Source organism: Gavialis gangeticus, unplaced genomic scaffold (genome assembly GCF_001723915.1).
Source record: "Gavialis gangeticus isolate Ggan-Ray unplaced genomic scaffold, GavGan_comp1, whole genome shotgun sequence".
Classification (NCBI taxonomy): Eukaryota; Metazoa; Chordata; order Crocodylia; family Gavialidae; genus Gavialis; species Gavialis gangeticus.
The window spans coordinates 41964506-41986163 of NW_017728995.1; the positions used below are offsets into that span (position 1 = coordinate 41964506).

A 21658-nucleotide genomic window follows, 5' to 3' on the forward strand; every position below is an offset into this window, starting at 1 on the left:
AGATTGAGTTCTGCTACAGGGTTACAGTGATTCAGTTCTGTAGAGGGAGTATTATCTGGAAGTTGCTCACTGTAAGGGCCTTATTACATGGTAATTTTGGACAGCTCTTAGAGGTCTTAACCCCTGGATTGTCCACCTATTAACACTGAAGTTGCTTAAAACAGTAGTTCTTAAACTTTTTTGCACCAGGATCCATTTGTAAACATTGATGGCCAGCCCATATCCAGTGCCCCTCACTCCCGACCTGCTGCCCCCAACCCCAGGCCAATCCCCCCAGTATGTGGGGCAGTGTATGGGGTATGTGGGGGGTATGGGAGGCCCCAAGCAGCCCCTTGCAGGCTAGAACTCTGCCATACTCCAAGGGAAAAGCTATGGTTTCCCACATTTTTCTCCTTTAAAGGAGAACCCATTTTTAAAGTTTGTTGCTCCATTTTTAAAGTTTGTTCACGACCCTTTCATATATTCTTGTGACCCACTTTTGGGTCACGACCCACAGATTGAGAAACGCTGGCTTAAAAGACTCATTATGCAGCTCAAAGTTACACCACTCCAGGGCAGGATTATCTCTTAATCCACACAGCCTGGCTCCTATTCCATTATGGTGTGACCATTCCCCACAGCTGAGCCACTTGAAAGTGTGACTTCTCCAAATTCCAAGCTAACACTGAGCTGATCAACATTTGTGCGGCTCACAGCATAAGGTATAACAAGGTCCTAATGCAGTTACTTATAGCTCAGTACTGTTTCTTTCCTGAACAAGCAGTGATACTTTATGAAGAGAAATGATAGTGTACAGTGGACTCAATGCAGACTGACAAACTGCTTCCACTCAATCTCTACTCAGCATCCCATTAGTAAAAAGCTGCTGCTTTGCTCACTACTAGCCAACTTCCTTGAAGTGCTTGGGCCAAATTCTACCTTTAGTTATACAAGTGTAAATTCAGAATAATTTTATGTAAATCAGCAGAGGAGTTGCTCCATATTTACATCAGTGCAAGAGTACAATTTGATCCAATCTCTTATCTAGACTGTTTGAGCAGAACAACAGTAAATCATAGTCATTTAATGGTAATCTGCTGAAGTGCCCTAACTTGTACCTTTCAGTGTAAGTAACCATCATTTTATCATCAGGGAGCTGGCATTCAATTGACAAAGATAAATGGCACATTTATTTGTGAAAGTGCAGACACTAAAAAAGGTAAGGATGGTTGAACTGCTTCAAGCCAGTTACCAGTTGTTTCTTCCTCAAGCCATGCAGCGACCTTTAAGGGAAAGGGAAAGGTTTGTTGAAGGCCACCCATCCTCTCACTAATCTCTCCTACTGATTCCATCAGACATACCTGTTGGTCTGTCCTTGCTGTGGTCTGGTATACCCCTCTTTGCACTCTAGATCTTTGTAGTTAGTTATGTCTTATTGTACTACCTCTCGTTGCTGGTAAGGAGAAGACAAAGATATAAAGCCACCTTGGCACAGATAGGAAAGTGTCATGCATGAATAACACTGGAACTGTAGGAGTGTCTCCAAAGCTTGCCACAGCTTCATAGCCAACAAGTAAATCCATGTCACCAATAGCAAGTTCTTCTTTTTCAATAAAAACCCTCAACTTGGGTGTATTGTTCATAACCCTAAATTGATATTGGCAGTGTAAAAGAAGCAGAAAGGATTTTTATGAGTTATATCTTTTATTAGACCAACTGCATGGCTGGGAAGAAGTTAAGCTTTTGAATGCAAAGCATTTGATACCCACAAAAATTCTTGCCTCTTGCATAATTTCTGGATCATCGCAGCTACTACAACATCACTCCAACACATGCATAAAAGAAGGGACATTTTCAGTAAGTGACAATAATAAATCTTCACCTAGTTCCCTGACTACTTTAAGCTGCTGAGTGGAGGATTCCCTGTGCTTCTTGAGCATAGGTGCTCAAACTATGATTATGATTTGCACCAGTTTTGCACTCAGTACTATAAGAAGGGATATCCATTTCTAATTTGAGTAGAGCACAGATTATACAGAAATCATAGAAGACTGATGGCTTGCAGTAATTTGCTCTTTCCCAGAATCAAAAAATTTCTTGTTCCTAGGAGTTGTCTTTGGAGCATGAAAAGCAACAGAGAAAAACAAATGATTTAAATGCTATTAAAATTGCAAAATATACAATACACCTTACAAAGAATGCCTTGCATTTGAAAGTTTGACTAACTTTATCCCAACCATACAGTTGGTTCAATAAAAGATATTACCCACAAAAATTCTTGCCTCTGAAACATAAATACACATTTAAGGAAAAATATATTACCAAGTTCTTATTATGTGCACCACTGTACTGGTGGATCTGCTTGTTATTAATTCTTTATATTGTAATATCATTAAAAGGCCAGGATCAGGACTACAAAAGGATGGTCCAATGGTTGGGATATCAGCCCAGGACTTGTGAGAATTGGGTTAGTTCTTTATTCCACTCTAGATTTCTTGCATGATTTTGGGTATCAGTTTCTCTGGGTGTATCTACACATTCACTTTACTGCACAGTAGCCTGTTCTATTGTGCATTAAAGCAGCACAAAAAATGCTAATACGCTAATGCACAGCTGAATAGGATATAATGTACATTAAGTGTCACTAAAGAAAGGTATGTGCTTGCGCTCCTGCATATTAGCTCAGCCTAATACGCATTTATTTAGTACCTTATACTGGAGGTACTAAATTAAATGAGCATTAGTAAAAGCACATTTATGCATGTGTAGATGCATCCTCTGTGCCTCGGTTTCTGCTCCCTAGAAGGCAAGTGCTAGTAGATGAAGATCTTACAGTCAAGAAACAAACAATACACAAGTAAAACATTAAAGCATATGTGTAGTTACCAATTTCTGTTTTTACTTCAACTCAAATCCCCTTCTAAATAACCTTGTCTTATTTTCCCTAGAAAAAAACAAAGGCTTGGGGGGATATGATTGCCGACTGCAAATATAGCAAAGGAATATACAGCAGGGTGGGGGAAATAACTAGTAAGCTAAAGACCGATCTTGGCCAATATTAACAGATTATGTATTGTATTAACACAATATTAACCAGACATGATTTAATTTGGATTAGAAATTATCTAATGGTTTCTAACCATCAGACCAGTAACATTCTGAAAAAACTTTCCTATAAGAGTAGTGAGGCCCAGAATCCAACTGGTTTTAAGATGGAATTTGATCATTTTTTTGGCAGGATTATCTAACATGGTACTTCTAGTGAAGTGACCAGAAGGTCACATCTAGTCCTTTATTCCTCATTGCCCAGGTGCCCCAGAACCAGTCATTTCACTGTTGCTGGCCCAAGGTGTCCTCCATCTTTGCCCTCCTCAAAAACAGATGGAATTACACATAAATAAAGTCAGTCCAATGGTGCCTATGCCAAAGTACAAGGGCAGTGGAGGGCTAATTAGGGAAAAGGCATTACACGAAAAGAAGGGAACATTACTGTAGGAAGAGTACTTTGTAAGCATGTAGTTATGTGAACGCATTGAACAAATGTCATTCTTTTTTTTTTATTACAGTGCAGTTAAACATGCAGTATAACGCATTGTGAACTATAAGTACATGCTCTGCAGCTGCCCTAAACATCTTGTACTTTTTAAAATAGCAAAATCCCAATAAATGGTGACGCTTCATTTACCATGTTGAACTTTGATCCCTCTAGTTGCTAAGCAGGCAAGTCTTGCTGTGTTGCTAAGTGAAGTAATTTGCAACCAGCCTGATCACCTTTAATAGAAATAAACAATATTAAGCTGAAGAACATCAGAAACGTTAACCCATCAATGGCACATTCATAATGTACAGAGTACATGCCCATGTACTGCCTCAGTCTTAATCATAAAACAAGTTTTTAACAAGGCAGTTCTATGTCTGAGCATGTGTATGGAGCCCGGGTATACATGGGTTTGTACTTCTCTCTCCAATTCAGGGAATTATTGGCAGGGCAGTGTGCTGCGGAGGGACACAACAACCCAGAGGCCACCTCCATCCCCTGTAGAGACAGACCCAGTCAATCAATTACTTAACTATATACAAATTTGTTATTACAACAAAACCATTAAAGGGTAAGGACATAAATTATATATGTAATGTACAAATTTACAAAACAATAAACCCTATACCATTTTTTATATATGTATGTATGTGTCTGTGTGTATATATATATGTATGTATTTAGGTATATAGGTATATATGTATGTGTGTGTGTGTGTGTGTGTGTGTGTGTGTGTGTGTGTGTATAAACATACACGCACGCACACAAAACCAATTATTATTTAAAAATACAGATGAACAATAGAACAACCCAGAACAAAGGATATTGATCGGGCAACCTTGTAACTCTATTAATATACAAACTGTTGCTTCAACTTATTCACATAAACTATAAGGCATAGTCTACAAATATAACCAGCAATCCTTAGACTACCTGGATACCCTCTAGGGCAGGGGCCCCACTCCCAAGGTACCACTAGAGGAAAGGATGTGGGGGGAAAGAAAAGGAGCAGGAGACCCCAAAGACTGCTAAGCTCCCCTGCTATCACCCAGGAGCGGCCCATATGATGCCCCTTTGCAACCCTGGGGGGTCCCTCCCCTGTTGGGACCCTCTCTCCAGGGTAACTTACTACTCCACAGTCCTTGAGGGTTGCCTCCTGTTCTCCTGTGTTCCCCGCCAGGCTTTCCTGCTGCCCAACTCTGCTGCCGCCGGCCTGGCTTAGGGCCACATGCACCGCTGCGTGTAGTGGGCGCTTTGATTTGTGCTAGGGGTTGGAAGCCCGGACAGCCTTGTGTAGCACCAGGGCTCTGTCTGCTCCTGGACCCTCTGGGCAGCATCGTCTGCACCAAGCTGCTGTCCTGAGCCACCTTAAGCAGCTCCCAGGGTCTCTCACCCTCCTGCATTGAGCTACCAGCCTCATGCTGGGGGTTGGGGACCTGAGCTGCCCCAGGGGTTCCAAAGATCCTGCTTCGTGCACTGGCCTGTGCACCGTGTCTCTAGCTGCATGCCAGAGGTTGCAGACCTAAGCTGCCTCGCACAGCTACCAGGGTCTGGACACTATGCACTGTGCTGCGCATGGAAAGCCTAACCACTGGAGCCGTCCACTGCTCCCCGCTGATGGAAGTCTTCAGGGGCTTTTCCTGGGCTACTGCTTCACCCTGCTGAGCAGCTCTCCTCAGCTCTTCTAAGCCCCACTCTTCTCTATTCTCCATCCCGGACTTATCTCCCTTGTGCTGCGCATGCAGCTCCTTTTATACGCTCCAGGGCTCCACCCCTGAAGTCTTCTGGACCTGACAGTTTGCAGTCTTCAGTCAGGTCTGGTGATGTCCCAGAGAGAGTGAAAAAAATCAGCACAGATGAGTATCTCCAAAGAAATACACAACTATCATGGTGGCCTGGTAGCAGCTCTGTAGTATCAGGATCCCAGTCCATCCCTTGCCCCCTCAGTGCGTGTGACAGCAAAGCAATGGAGAAAATATGTAAAGCTGCTATAGCTTGTTATCCAGCAACCAAGCTCAAGTGTCAAGTTTAGGATTTAAGGGAGTCATTGTGTCAAATGCTGTTATGAATATATTAATACATCATACATCAATACAAATAAGAACCTTTTCTATAATCTCTCTTATTCACAGAGAGCAAAACACAAGCTGGTATTGTTTATTATTTGTGTAACAGTTTCTGCTGGAGGCTCCAACCATGAAATGGGACCCCATTGTCCTAGGCAGTATATAAACACAGAATGAGAGACTGGACAATTGGCCACAGCAAGTACTAGGTACTTTGGACCCAAATGATTTTGTGATAATAGCATCTCGTACATCCTATATGTAAGGACATACAGTACTATAAAGTCGAATTAGGGAGCAATTGGGCAAATCAACCCCTAACAAAGTTGCCAACAACACAGCAAAACAGCACTTCTTGAGCCTAAGATCGTATTAGTGCATGGTGGCTTTGGAACCCTAGATGCAGCTAGAACTTTTCTATTTTATCCTTCAGTAGCTGAATAAATAATAGTCATGATAATTATGCTTGATTCTCCTTTTGTTGTAACCATTTTGATTGGCTTCTAATGATATTATATTTATCTCACTTAAGCTTCAACAGCCTAAACCCTGCTAATGCAATGGTAGATCCTTTCTGCCCTTTTTTTTGCCATTTCCATTTTGTGACAGTAGCTAATAATTTCCAGAACTCTTGGTAGAGGAGATATCTTTTGTTAGACCAACTAGATAGTTGCAAAAAAAATCTTTATTTGCAAGCTTTTGGGCTCACGCACCATTTGTCAGGTGAAGGAGAATGCAAAGATTGTAAAATTCTGCCAGGTATAAATGAAATACTTACAATATTCATATTGCATAGGAGAATTGAAGTATGTTGTAAGTTCCCATAGGTGGAAAAGTTCATTTTATGCATATTAGGCTCAAATAAAAGTTGAAGTAGTCTGTTTATCTCAAAGGTGTCTGATGGCAAGCAGGATGTTGAATTTTGCTTCTTGCTTGGTAAGATGTTTTAAATTGAGCAGGAGAGGTGGTCAATGGAATGTTTCTCTTGGCTAAGGTAGTTCTGTTGTGTAGAGGTTGTTCTGCAGGTATGCAAATTTGGCTCAAATAAAAGGCTAGAGCAGGCATGCTAGCCTCCAGGTCTCAGGATGTTGAATTTTGCTGCTTTTCTGTAAAAATTATGAAGTTTTCATTTCAAAATGGCTTATTACAATATCTTCTGTGTTTCAGGGATACAGGTTTTAGCAATGTAGGTCTACAGACAAAGCAGTCAGAATTCTTGGTAGAGGCAATATCTTTTATTAGATCAACTAGATAGTTGCAAAAAATATTCTTTATTTGCAAGCTTTCAGGTGCCCTTCCTTAGGAGAAGGAGAATGCTAATAATTTTAGTATTCTGGGGGATTATTGCACTTCTAGGGTGGCTGAAGACAGACAACATTCAGCACCATGCCTCAGAAAGCACTCAAGCTACTATAATCCACCAAATATGCCCTGCCTGTCGTGTTTTGTTTAAATAGCATGAACTGACACAATAGGTTTGTTTCAGATGACAAGTAGAGATGTGTTTCCGTCACCTCCTTAGGATGTTGATGGGAGGCATATTTTTCCTTTGTTCTGTTTTTGCTGAGCATGTTAATTCTAATGGCCTCTTTCTTCACTGATTTGTACCTTGTATGGTCATTTACACCTGTGCAAGGGGAGGGTGTCTATTGCTGCCATTCTAATCTGAAAGGGCTTTGTGCCTGTTTTGCAGAGGCATAAATGACAGTGAAAGCTGCAAAGCTGAGGGGAAGTCAGGCTCATTACATTACTCCTGTTCCTTTTTTATTCTATATTTTCGTTAATTGTTCCTGGGGGGGGGTGTTGTTTTCATGGTTTGGATCTGTCTGCTTCCTTCCCACTCCATGTATCCTGTCAAGTGCTACAGTAATATCTTCCTGAAAGGATGGGTAGATCTCAAGCTGCTTCAACTACCTTTCATGTAGGGTTTTTTTTTCCAATAATGCAAATGCAGGGCTAAGATTGCATGACGACTCAAATATCCAAATGAACCAGAATTATAGACTTGGGCACAGAAAGCTCTGAATGACATGTAATTCAATAAGATCAGCCCATTCAGTAAAGAGACAGTCTAAGATGGGAAATGGCTCAGCATATAGTCACAGATAAACTACCATCCTGCCATCTGTTTGTCTGCTCATGTGTTTCATTCCTTTCAGAGATGTAAAATAGTCTTCCTGAAAAGAAATTTTCTTCAGAAAAGGACTAGTATAAACACAAGTAAAGTTTCAAGAAGGAATGAAATACAATAACATTAGCCTTCATTTGAGTTCAGAAACATTCTTATTCCATGCCTGAGATACTGAAAGATGATTCCACTATGAGTATTAAGTTGATTGCCCTTAACAAAGAGTGCAATTGTTGCTGTTCATCAGAATATCTTGCTGCCCAAAATGAAAATGGGTTGGTTTGTCCCTAAAATACAGTGATCAAAATGGTACAGCACTATGAATGTGTGCCACCTCCCGAGGAGAAGGAAGGGAAGGGCTGAAGGAAGTTGCCACGTTATCTCCCTCAGGAGAATAACTCTTTTAAAACACAGCTAAGATTTGGTTTTCAGCCTCCCAGAGTGCAGACAGAAGTGCGGCTCCCAGCTACAACCCAGAGCGATTTTTACGAAGTGTTCTGAGTTACATTGCCCCAGACCACACAGAAGTTCACTGTTGGTTCCATGGAAGACAGGAATCTAGCTGCCCCTGGGAACCTGCAGACAGGTTCCCATAGCAATGGCCAGGGCTCTCTGCCAGTGCTCCCTGTTTTCAGAATGGGAGAGGGGAAAAGCAGCGGAGGGAGCTTATTCTTGGGGATCCCCAGTAGGTCCTGAAGGGTGGGGTGAGTGAATTGGAGCCCCCCACCTTGGGGTGTGGAGCCCACACCTGCCCCACCCTGCAGGAGGGACTGAAAAGCCCTCAAACTGAACTCCCTCTGCTCCCTTTCCCCCCTCCCCTTCTGAAAACAACAACAGGAGACAGTCTGGGAGCTCTGCAGACACAAGTTACAAAAGACTACATTTTATAACATCTTTATCTGATACCTCATGCAAGGAGGGGTCAGAGTTTCTCCCAGTCTGCCATTTTAAGGTGTTTGCAGCTGTGCACTTGTGTCTGGTCATAGCTATAAACTGTTTTTTGTGGGTAGATCAGGCAAAAAATTGCCATTTCTGTCTATACCTATAGAGGCTTATTATTTCTGAGGGGTCTTTAGGAGAAAAGATATACAAGAGACCCCTTCTGAGGATATGTAGCATAGCAAATCTGGAGGTACTCTGTAAGAACGTGAATATATGCAGGTGTCTCCGATTCCTCCCTTTTTTGACCCTCCTACCAGCACAAGCACTTTTTCAGCCTTCATATTTCATTTCATTTGTTTAAATTTCCATTAAAAATGTACTGTTATTATGACAGTGCATATATGAAGAGAGAAGCAAAGAATTTCATTCATTTCTTGGAACTTTGGTTTGAAAACTTCCACGAATAACTGATGCATAACATGTTCAAAGACACAAATTTTAGCAGAATCAACCTAATCCAATACTCTAGGATCACTGCTCCAGAATGTTCTTGCTCAATGGCATTCACTGTGCTGCAGCAGGATTATACAGTGATATACTCTGATTTTGTAGTACTTCTCAGCATCACCTGGCAGCATGGCAAATTTCAAAAGAATCTTTAAAGAGAGGCAAGAATTCTTGTGGGGCTTTGCTGTCTTACTACAGCCCCCCCAGGAATGGGTGAACAGGAGCAGCCCATGTTCACCCTGGCCTCACAAAGGTGTGAGGAGCAAGGGTGAGGAGGCAATTGAAGGCCAAATGCCTGAATTGCTTCCTATCCTAGAGTAATTTCTAGTGGTGGAAATTTTATACCACTAGAAACAAACGGTTGTACACAGCCATAGACAAGTTTTTAGGTATCACAGTACCCTTCCTCAGATCTCCATGATAGGATACTGTGGTACCTGAAAGCTTTTCTGCATCTATCCCAACCATGTAGTTGGTGCAGCAAAATATATCCTGCACAAGCAGAGCCAGACATAGCAAACTAGGCAGCCACCTGGGGTCAGAACAGAAAGGGGGCCCGAAAATGGTAATTTTTTAATTATTATTATCATTATCTCTGGAAAAGGAGGGCCCAATACTAAAAATTCATCTGGGGCCACCAGGAGTCTAGGTACAGTGCTGCCCACAAGAGTTCTTGCCTCTTGAATATGTCCTGGACCATCACAGCAACAGCATCACTTCAGTACAACTAAAAGAATCTTTTGGCATTTGCACCATGGACTACCACACAAAAACAGTATTTACCAAATTTGGAAGGTATTTATCAGTACCATGCCAAAAATGAAGACTGAAGTTCTTTTCATTCAATCCAGGTTAGTTGATTTCTTGGCCCCACATGAAGAACATCCTTCCCTAAATGCTGCTGATGCTTTGCAGCCCTCCATAAATTTACTTTTGCAGCCAGTTAAGCCACATTTGTGGCTGTTCTAAGTCACTGGGATAGTCCAAAGCAACTTGAGTTTACCGGTGCATCTGACTCTTTCTCTTTTTTCCTCAATAAAGTGATTTTTGCAGCAAGTGAAACTCTAACAAAAAGTTCATTTTTTCATACAGGTGTTGGTTTTGGTGGTAAATGATCAAAGTAGTGATTTCCATTATGCCTGTGACAGGATTACCTGTCCATGATAAATGTTGCTGTGGAAGCTGCCTTTTAGCTTGCCAGCTTGCAGTGAGCAACACAGATGCTTTAGGGAAATTTCTACGAATTGTAAAAGTTTTACCTGCTACTGCAGTGCATGGTAACCAGAAATAAGTGATCAAAATGCTTCTTAAAAGCCACCCTGGAAGAAATTAATGTCCCCAAATGGGCTAAAAACCCCAATAAATAAGAAAAAATGTTCTTCTGACAAAAAAAAAGGGAACTGAAACTGACCATAGTCAGATAATAGCTTTGAAAATGGCTACTAATCTATAGTAGTTGCCTCCTTTCCTCAAATTAAAAATTTAGGATTGTGCTGGGAATGGCTCCTGATTTGACCTTGGAGTTCAGTTGGATTATGGCTACAGTGTTTAGACTGTCAAGGAGAATGCACTTTTGGATATGTGGAGGAAAAGGGAGGTGAATGAACTGCCAACCAGCTGAGTGTTATCAGTAGCCTGACTTAAACTTCTTGCTTACATATGAACAGCAAGTTCTAGATGTCCAAGAGAGAGAAATCCAGCTTTTTTAAAGCTCTTTTGCAGTCTTAAGTCTATAAACACTTCCAAATGTCAAGAGCCAAGTGGTGGGGAAAAGGTTTTGTATAATCAAGGAAATTTAATTGAATACTTTCTATATTCTTTTAATGTATTTTTTCCGCAATCTGCTGTGTGTTTTGTTTGTTTGTTTGTTTGTTTTACCAGCGGCTTAAACATTTGTAATTCACCTAAATAGAGTGTTTGATTCCCTAAATCCCCACTTAGATACGTAGAGAACAGGTCCTTCAGAGGAAAACTGCCAAAATCAATCTCTACAGCCAATGCAATTGGCTGCTTTTGCTGGACATAATATATGCCTGAACTAGAATTTCTCCTCATTGCCCATTATGGATAGCAAATCTAGTGTCTACATCTCATCTGCTTTTGTTGGCTTGAGGTTGGAAAGCACATGTCCTACCTCAGTTCAGCTCCACAGGCATTAGTAGCTTAAGATGTTTTTTTGTGAGAAGCAGGGAGGTTGCTAGACTTTAATGGCTTACAGTGTTATGTTGTTTGTTAAAAGTAGGTGTTGGTATCTGGTGAGACCTATGCACTTTCAAACTCAACTTTGGGTGCCGAGACTACATTGCAGGAAACTAGCATGAATGATGATTTTGTTGCTGTATTTGCTTCAACACCTTTAAGGTGGTTTATATTATTTTACTGCAGCATCAAGGAGAAATTACATAGTTAAAAATTATATAAAAAACTGTTTGAGTTTAGATGTTTATCTGTAAAGCCCACATTTTAATAACATATCAGTGTGTGCTACCTATATTTGCAAAAAAAATATTTTGAGAAAGAGAACTTTCCAGCTTCCATCTTAAATACAACCTTGAACTCTGGAGAAGTAGATTTTTATTTTTACCATCTCATCATATTTTTCTTTGGGAATGATAAAATCTCCACGTGCTTCTTAAATTACGTATCAACAGCAGGTCCCTTCTGATTTAATGCACTGTTCTTGCTTTTCTGGTTCTTTCCTGTAATGTCAGGTGTGATTCCATGCTCTCCTTAATATACTTTTTTGCCAAATATGTGTGTCATGAAATACAACAAAAAAAAGGGCTGATGATTAACAGAGTCATTTAACCTAGCAAATAGAAACAAATATTCCATTCCTGAGATCATAAGCTTTTCTTGCCATACTTGTCACATAGATCTGTAGCTAAAAATAAGGATGTAAATGAAACTGAGAAACACGCACCTGTTCATTAATACCATTTTTTAGTTATAGCCTAGTTTATAGTATGATATAAAAAGAGAATCTCTTGAATCTGTATAGAAATGAAACCCTATCGGTATTGTCTGACATTGTTGCTTATCACCTGTTCTACTTTATTAGAAATCCTCTGCTCTTTGTAGCATATTCTGGTTCATGTACTGCAGTAAATTTTCTGCATCATGTTGTTTTTTTTAACAGCCAAACTGCAGCAAGCGTCACTCATTTTGGCTTATTTAAAATTGGGGCTTCTTTATGCAGTACTGTCGCTTGCAATTGATTAACAGCTCTTTATTTGATACTGTCATACTAGCTCTAGGCAAGATGGGCCTAATCAGGAATAAAAGGTTGAATGCAAGATTTAATCTCATCTACAGTGTTCTCCTCAGAAAACTTTTATGACATCCTGACAAATGTATGCTCAAATGGCTTAGATTACTTTTAAAAAAAAAACAAACACACCAACATTTTACCCAACTCAGGTCAGAAAATTCTTATGGTAGAAATATGGTCCGTCATGAATAAATTTGGAGATAAGTAGGGACATGAGGAATAAACCATTTAGTTTTTAGTTTAAAAGATTTATTACTGTTTTATTTTTTCCTTCTATAGCACTCAAAGTCTTCGTGCAGTGCTGTGGATTCTGTAGTACTAATTGTTATATAACACCATAGAAAAAAATACATTCTTGACCTGCAGAACATTCAGTCTAAGAATATCAGAACAGATGAAAGGAAAGCAAGAACGAGAAACAAGCAAGGTGATCAGGGCCATATTTGAGACGCATTGTGAATTCCCTTTTCTCTCTTGAAAGAGATGCCATCCAAATGTATACAATATTTATGCACCATCTACACATTGTATGTATCCTTCTTTAAGAATAATACATACTTCTTTAATAATATATCCATTGGCAGATGGCCAATATTTTGTAAGTGCTTCAAAAAAAACTTCATTGAGAACACTGGAAGACAGGAAATATGGAATAGTTTAGTATCATCAATACATACCAATTCACATGTTGAAAGCACTGGATATACACCAGCTAACCCTTACAACTCCTTTGTGAAGTGTTGTAGTTAGCCAAGTATTATTAACTCAGTCTTCTAGATGGGAAAATTGAGGTGGAAGGGTTAAATGTCATAGTTGCAGCCATTCTGACTGTGGGTGAGATTTCATCCCACCTTTATAGACTTGCCTTCTTTGTAATCACCCTTAACTTTATGCTGCGGGTGGGTTAAAACATAGCTGCTTCATTAGATCACTTTGTTTGCCAACCTAAGAAAAAGGTTTCTAATTTCTCTTTTTCCCTGGCTTACATTTAACTTTAATCCAGCCCTCTATTAGAAACTAAAAGTTTCTATTTTGCTTCAGTACTAGTTTAAGAATTAGCAGAACTTAAATACTTACAAATCTTGTTTGAAATATAAATAATAAAGTTACATTTACAGTCTCTTGCGTATGGTTTTGGGCTAGTGCAGGTCACTCCTTGGCATCAGAAAGAGAAAGCTGACTAGGAGAAATAGGTCTCATGCAGACCACTCTTAGAGCCGTCTTGCAAGGAAAAGGAACCACGGTTAGACAGTAAGGTGTTATCTAGTAAGATTTGGCTTTTGAATTAAATAAATAGCTTGGGGGTAAACGTTCAGGATATACTCACCATTGAGTATAAAGGATAAAGGAAAAAGGATAAATGATAAAGGAAAAAAAGGATAAAACAAGGAAAAAGGATACAGGATAAAAAAGATAAAACATAAAGGTGAAAACCTGTCCTCATTGAAATCATTGGATGAATTGCCACCGATTCAGTAGAACTAGTATTTCACTCCCTATAGGGCTAGGGACAGACATTACAAATAACCAGTTTAAGTGATCAGAAACTGGTTTAAACTTGTAACAGAGCAGACATTCTGTGCACATAAACCAGTTTCAGAATGACCAAAATCGGTTTAAGATAAACCTTGGTGAATGTATCAGACTTAACTGATTTGGCTCAAACCAGTTTATGCATTGTCTGTCCCAGACCTCTTGCTGGTTTAAGATAAACCGGACACCCCCCCCAGCATCCTGGCATGCTCTCTGGGATGAGCTCTCTGCTCCAGCACAGCCAGACTAGTCCCACCCCTCTGTTCCCCAGTCAGAGTAGGGACACGCACAGGCAGAGGTCTGGCCAGAGAGAGGTTTAATTCCCCCTTCCCTGTCCCACCAGCAGGTATGTGAGCCAGGTCTGCCAGCTCCTCCCCACTCCTGCTGCAGCACCGGGCACCACGGTCCTGAAGGCAGAGGGGGCAGGGAGGGGGTGTTATTTTCACTTCTATCCCTAATGGCAGCCAGGGTAGAGGGGAGACTGGCTCACTGCAGTGGAATAGGTCCCTGCTGTTCCTTCTGCGGAAGGACAGAGGGAAGGGGGATAACTCCATCCATCCCTGCCCTCCCCAAGGGGCCCTATAGGCTGGCTGTGGAGGGACCTTGGTTGGAGTAGCAGCCCATCATAATGTCCAGCAGCGTGAGCCCCTTCCCGGGCTCCCCCATCTGACTGAGCAGTGGCAGCGAGACAGCAACACCTGCTCAGAAGGGGAAAAGCCCCTCCCCTTCCCACTGCCAGTGCTTCCAGGTGCAGCCACCTGGAGCTGGCACCAGGCTGCCCTGTGTCTGCTCTGCTGCTACTGCTGCCCCGTGGGACAGCCCAGAGGCAGCAATGATGCAGTGGAGACACAGGACAGCCCAGAGCTGGCTCCGGGCTGCTGCACCTGGAAGCACTCTCATTCCCTGTGGTCTTTTCCAGACCAGCTACAGTACCTGGGCTTGATGCCACCGCTAGCTCCAGCCTCTTTGCTCTAAGTCCATTTCACTCCAGCACTCCCAGTTTCTTAATTTCCCTTGGACCTGGGGATAGTCTCCTGGCTTAGGCTGCCATCTTCAGCCTTGTAGCCCTCCAGTTTCTCCTTCCATTAGTCCTTCTGCCAGACCTGGAAGGAAGGCACCCTAGTGTGGTACTTCTTTCTCCCCCTCACTCAGTCTCTCCTGTTGCACTTTCTTGGAGATTTTTAACTCCCATGGGCCAGCTAATTATCCTTATCAGCTGTCCCAACTCTCTGGTGTCAGCTAGCACCTGTTTCTTCATTCCAGCTGCACTGTTGCCCCAGAGATGTACAGCCTGCATGCAACACCCTTCACACAGACCCCCACCAAGAGGGGACCCCTCTTCTATATCTTTATCCCCCTCAGGCACTAGGTAGGACCCTCCTAGTCTGTCCACAGTCTAGCTGCCTTAAAGGCTTATTTCTGTCCTGGATTCCATTCTCTTCTGCCACACCCATGCCTCACAGATGTTTATTCTTAGCCACGCAGATGCCTTGCAGATGTTTACACTTAATAATTTCACCCTTCTTGGGCTTTGGCCTTAGCTTCTCCCATCTTAGGCCACAGGTATCACCTCCTTCAGCTTTAGATGTCCATCCCCCACTCCATCTTTCTCTGACTCTGGCCTTAGCTTTGACAGCTTCAGGCCTCAGGTTCTGGCCTTAGCTGTCCTGGTTTGGGCCATTGCTATTGCTTTCCTCAGCTCTAGCCATCCCTTCTTACTCAGTCTTTCCCTGATTCTGAGTCTCCTGGCCCTGGTTTTGACCTTTTGGGGCTTTGACCCAAACATTGATGGCTTCAGTGCCACAGCTCTCCTGTGCACCCCTTGCCCAGGGCAAAGCTGTTCTCTGATTAATGTGCCCTCAAGCTCTGGGCTCCCTTTGGCACCCACCGTCACATGGTGCTCTCCCCCCCACCACCCCTGCAGGCACCCATTGTAGCCTCCAAACCTCCCCATTACATAACCACAACATATATTTAAAAAAAACAAAAACAAAAACAAGCCCACAGATTATCAATAATATCACATAAATAAAACATAAGTCTTCCACTCCATGTCCCCAGGTCAGCTGGTCCACCGTCTGGTGTACCAGTTGCCCTCCCACAGTCATGTTACCCAGAACCTTTTCTCTGTGCAACCTGTGGGCACCACTGACTGCCCTTGCTCTGGCCCTGGGCCTATATGAATCCAAGCCCTGCTCCTTTTAGTCACATGACTCCCCAGCCACCCCAGGGTTTCCTCCTGGACCAGCTCTTATTCCAAAGTATCTCAGGTCCCAAGGCAGTTGCGGCCCCCCATTTGGCTGTCTCTGCCAGGGACCATCTTTCTACCCAGCATCACCCTGATGGACCTGCCTCACAGTAATTGCCCATTTAGTGTGGCTGTTGCCTGCACAGATTCCCTTGGGTGATCAAAATTTACAGTCCCCTGCCTCAGCTCTTCCTTTTTCTGTTCTTCCAAATGTCAGCATGTCTCACCATCCCAACCACCTGGAGTGCCTGTTTCAGCTTTTGCCAGTTGAACCCGAAGCAAAGATTCCTCACGAACACCATAGTACTGAGTCGACCAGGCCTTGTATTAGCTGGCCTGGGTTCCTGTGGGTCTTTTCTTCCCTAGCAGACTCTTGGTTTTCCCAGATGTTCTGCATCCCTTCTCACCTCACCAGGGGATGCAAACCCTGGGGGAGGAGTCCACATAGTTGTCCAGGGGCCTGTCTTTGCCCCCTGGCCATGACCCCTGGCCATGAGACCACCTTCCTTCCCTCTAGGGAGCCTATCCTTTGGCAGTGAGGTTCAAGTGTCCATTTGTTCCTGGGCTGAGTCCCTGTCATTGGATGCCATCTGGGACTCTGGTCTCCCACTATCAGGTGCAAGCTGAGGTTCTGATGGCAGCCATGTCGAAGGATTTGAGGTCCTCCTCTCAGTCTGCTTCAGGTCTTGGGCCTCTCTCTTTCTCCATTGGCTAAGCTCTGCCTCGAACTCCTATGGTTCATGGCTTGCCTTTTCCTTAATCATGCAGTTCTCCTCTGTTAGCCTGATGTTCTCTTCTTGGAGCTGAGTGAGCTGGTCTTGCAATACACTGTCATTCTTCCACCTCTGGTCCTGATCATACAGATAATATATTAACATCAGATCCTCCACAAAAGCCTGTACACTAGCTGGTTCTTCTTGTAGCAAAGACAAGAGCTGCTCACTTTGGATGTACTTTGCTTGCCAGTCCTGCACTCTTTGCTGTAGTTTTTATTGGTGCTTATTTTGCATGTCCACCTGTTTCTTTAGGGCTGTTATGATGGTCTTCTGATTTTCTACCCCTCCCAAATTGTTAGTGCCTTCAGTTCTTCTGGCAAAGTCCTTTTCCCCAGTTTTAGAAGTAGCAGAGATTGCTTTCTCTTACAGTGCTCACAGCTTTTCCTTCTGATTTTGGCCCCATTTTAATTCTGCCTCAATTAGCTGCTTTATATCTTTGTTTCTTTCTGCTTCAGCTGCTAACAGGCATCTAAGTTCCTAGATTTTGCCTTCTTTGCTTCCCATCTGTATCTGTTGCTTAAAGGAAGCCCCTTCGGCCTCAGCTTGCTCATGGCTTTGGCATTCAACCTCCAGTTCCCAATGTAGATGGTCTGAACATTCACCCACCTCATCTACAAGGAGCTATGCCTTTAAAAGTTCACTCCAGATTCCCTGTGTGATCAGCCTCTACCACTGCTTTACTCCTGGCTCTAGGGTATTCTGACCCCTGGGTGGATAGGTGCTTGACCAGCCTCTGCTGCGCTTGCTTCCGTGATTTGCCTCTGAAGTTTTCTGTCCTCTATATTTAGATGGTGGAACATCAACATGGCCTTTTCCAACAAGTTATGGCTGGCAGTAGTTGCATCAGCCTGTTGAAGTTGCAGATTCATCATCTGATGGACTTTCACCTCCTATTTCTGGGCTTTCTCACTAACATCAACTTGCTACTGGGTCAAGAACTGTATTAGCTATGTTTCCTCCATAGTTTTCACTTCTTCCCCTGTCACTTTAACAGCTGCACACTGCTTTTCCTTTTGGTGCCTCTGTGGCTAAGTTCACTTTCACATGCTGCTGGAGTCTGCTTTAAATTATGTGTATTCTCCACCATGTGTAGCAGGTTGGGAAATCAGATTTAGCTCTGTTTACTGTCCTTATTTCCCTGGGGCAAATTTCCTTCCAGCTGGAATCACATAAACAAACAGTAAAGTAAAGACACAAATCAGAAGGGTTATCTGACCCTCTTCAGTCTGTTCCAAACCAGCTAGAGTGTCTGGGCTTGGTGCTGCCGCCATGAACTCCAGCCTCTTTGCTTTCAGTCAGTTTTGCTCCAGCACTCCCAGTTTCTTAGTTTCCCTTGGACCCGGGAAGAATCTCATGGCTTGGGCTGCCACCTCCAGCCTCACAACCCTCTGGCTTCTCCTTCCGTTAGTCCTTCTGCCAGTCCTGGAAAGGAGACACCCTGGCATGGTGTTCCCTTCTCTCCCTCACTCAGTGTCTCTTGTTGCACTGGCTGGGAGCTTTTTAATTCTCATGGGCCAACTAATTATCCTTTTCAACTGTCCCAAGCATCTGGAGCCAGCTCACACCTGCTTCCTCATGCCAGCAGCTGCACTGGCACCCTAGAGATGTGTAGCCTACATGTAGTTCCCTACATGTGCTATGGTGGCTAAAAAGCCCATGTGGTTTGGGATTATATAGTGCAGAAAGTGTTATTGCCCAATGAAGCTATAATTACTTTATTTTTGTCAGTGAATAAACTCACTCAGGATAGAATGTTCACTTTGCAGCATCTTAGTGCAGAGTGACTTTTCTATCAGGAAATGGTAAAACAGTTAAACACAAAGAAGTTGCCTTAAACAATGCCTTTGATTTATATGATAACTCTACACTATGTGGCAAGGTTGTAAATCCTAAAGGGAGCGATGAACCATTTAGTGGTTTAAGTAATGGAATATTTAGAAAGAATATCAGAAAAAAAAACATTCCTGGCAATGAAATACAGTGATGAAATGGACCTTTACAAGATGTCAGTAAGCCTGGGAATCTGAATCTTACATTGTTTAGCAGCCAACATCTGTTTTCTAGAGCGGTGATCCTCAACAATGTGGTAGCAGAATCCTGAGATGCTACCAGATCCTTTGGAGGGTTTCGCTAGGTCTGAGGAAATAAGATCAGGCTCAGGCTTGTCCCTGCTTAGCCAATGCCCCACCCCCACTGCCCATCCCCTCTGCAAGGAGGTAAACAATGCAATACTGTATATAAATTAGTTTTTTTAATTGGTGCCACTCACTTCACAAAAGTTATGAAGAGATGTCTTGAGTCCAATGTGGAGTGCCTTGAATGAAAAAAAATTGAGAAACACTGTACTAGAGCCTTGAAATGAGCAGTCACAAAGAAGATACAGTGATCACAACAGCTCCATTTGTTATGTATAAGAAGATATATTGGCAAAGAAAATGTTTAACAAAGCAGCAAATTTATAAAACCTATTTGATTGTGAACACTCCAGGCCCACAAAAGTACTTGGCAAGGAATTCTTGCCTGAAATAATTGCAAGCACACATTTCTTGGGCAATGTCATTAGGACCTAATATTATTGATCTCAAAGGTTTGTTTTCATTTCAGTGATAAAGATAAGCCAAGCATGGGAGTGTGTTTTGTTTCTCTGAGTTTGTGATAGGCTTTCTGTGTCTATCCTTTTACCATAAAGAAAAACAGAACTGCTTCTCTTTCTGGGTACTACTGAAGTCTGCCAGATCCCTCTAAAATAGCAAAGATGGGTTTTTCCCTCCCCTATGTTAATGCTCATTTAATTTATGACAAAACCTTAATATTCTTTGTACATTATTTTAAACCAAGTTGCTCTTTTTTGTGTCATGAGGCCTGCATGATTCATACAAAATTTGAATGGTTATAAATGAAGTTTAGTTGCTGCAATCTCCTCCTATATCAGTTTTTTTTTCATACAGTTCTCATGGCTTTTAACATCAGGTATTCTTTGTGCTGGGCAGCATTATATATATTGCATTATCTTTCCTTGATGATCTCAAGCTAGTTGCCAGATTGATCTGGTTGAATTCACCACTGAAAACTTAGTGACATAAAAGATCAATTCCTTATTCATAATTAACTAAGCAACAGCTATGGGAAGCTGCAGTCTATTTTTACTGACTTGAGATAAATAATGGATAAAAATGGGGTACTTCTGTTGTCTAAAAGAGACAGAAAGTGTTAACTATAATATTTCTGGTTAATTGAATGCCTCCTTCAACACATAACCAACTAAACTAAAATCATTTTTAGATACACAAAAAATCATTACCAAATGTGTTTGTTGACTTACATTATGACAGCTGATAAGATCTCCATTCATAAATGTCCCTTTTCTCTCACTTCAAGAATGATAGTTTCACAGTTTTATTATAATCCCTGTTGTTATTGTGGATACTATCTCAGCAGTTAGATGGACCAAAGGTGGGAATCATTCACAAAATAAAAGAAAGCAAGAGAAGTAGTCCCTCTGTCTGCTTTCTGGTATCAAATAGCCAGAGGTTGAGAGCTAACTGGAAATGTCGAAAGCCAAATACTTTTTATTAAACATAATATTTTAGGGCCAGAGTCTGCTAAACTTACTCAATTTACTTACCTTTTGACAAATCATGCCTCTGAATTTAACTATTTTTGAAGTAAAGTGAACAGCCCGAGTATAAATATTAGATTTTGGCTCTGGGATTGTAATTTTTGCTTCACTGCCTCACTAGAATGCTGTGAGCCTCAATTACTATACGCACAGCACTCCCAAAACATATATCACTATCTGTTTCCTGTATAATCTCTTGCTGCCAATGGACATTGTGATGGGCATGTTATGCGTGCTTAAATAAACAGAAAAGACTTTAGGATTCCAAAAAGTGCTGAACTTGTCACAGAGAATCTGGTACTTTTTCAGATTTTCTTATTTTTGTGTTCCCTTCCCTTTCTATACATCCTTGGCTACCCAAATGCTTAGATCTGAAAGAGAGTGGTCTATTTCCAGGTATTTGCTCAATATTTGGAGATATATAAATGAATGCAGTGCTTCTAAAAATACAGAATCTCTTCCATCTGATCTCTGGATGTCAGATAACAGTTTGTAGAGATGGTACATTTACAATTCATAAGCATACAATATTCAACCTGATTTAAAAAAACCTGAATTTTTAATGTTTAAAACACTAATCATTTCCCAGCAATGCAAACGTCTTTCTAGAATCCAATGCCAAACTCACTTGGTTTTCTTTGACAGAAAACATAAAAGACCTCCAGTGTTGAAAGCAACAGAACCACAAAAATCCAAAATGTTGTTTAGTTAGTATTTCAGAAGCTTGGGGCTACTGTGCATCTGTTAATTTTAATATTACAACAAGCAGAAATGCATTCACACTTGGCAGCATTATTAGCATTCTGGGCATCAAGTCAGTATTAGCAAATAGCAAAGCTGATACCCTCACAAATGTTTAAGTATATGGCCTTCCCATTGGTAGCATAATTTCCCATACAATACCATTCTTGATGGCTACAGTCAGACAGTGGATATAAAATATGACCTCTGGCAACTGCAGAAGTTTCTTTCTGTGGGAAAACATTCATTTTGTTTTTCCCTGATGTTTCATATTCAGTAAGGCTGTTGACATGCTTTCAGTTCTGTTTACGAAACTTTACACCAGAGAAGAGAGCTACTATGTGGTTTATGACAAGATCGCTACTGAAGA

The 21658-nt window shown here is 41.7% G+C and overlaps 1 protein-coding gene across 1 annotated transcript in view; it reads left to right on the plus strand.

Moving 5' to 3' along the window:
• Positions 1-21658, plus strand: part of SLC9A9 (solute carrier family 9 member A9) — a 491595-nt gene that overhangs the window by 153953 nt on the left and 315984 nt on the right. The window lies entirely within an intron of this gene.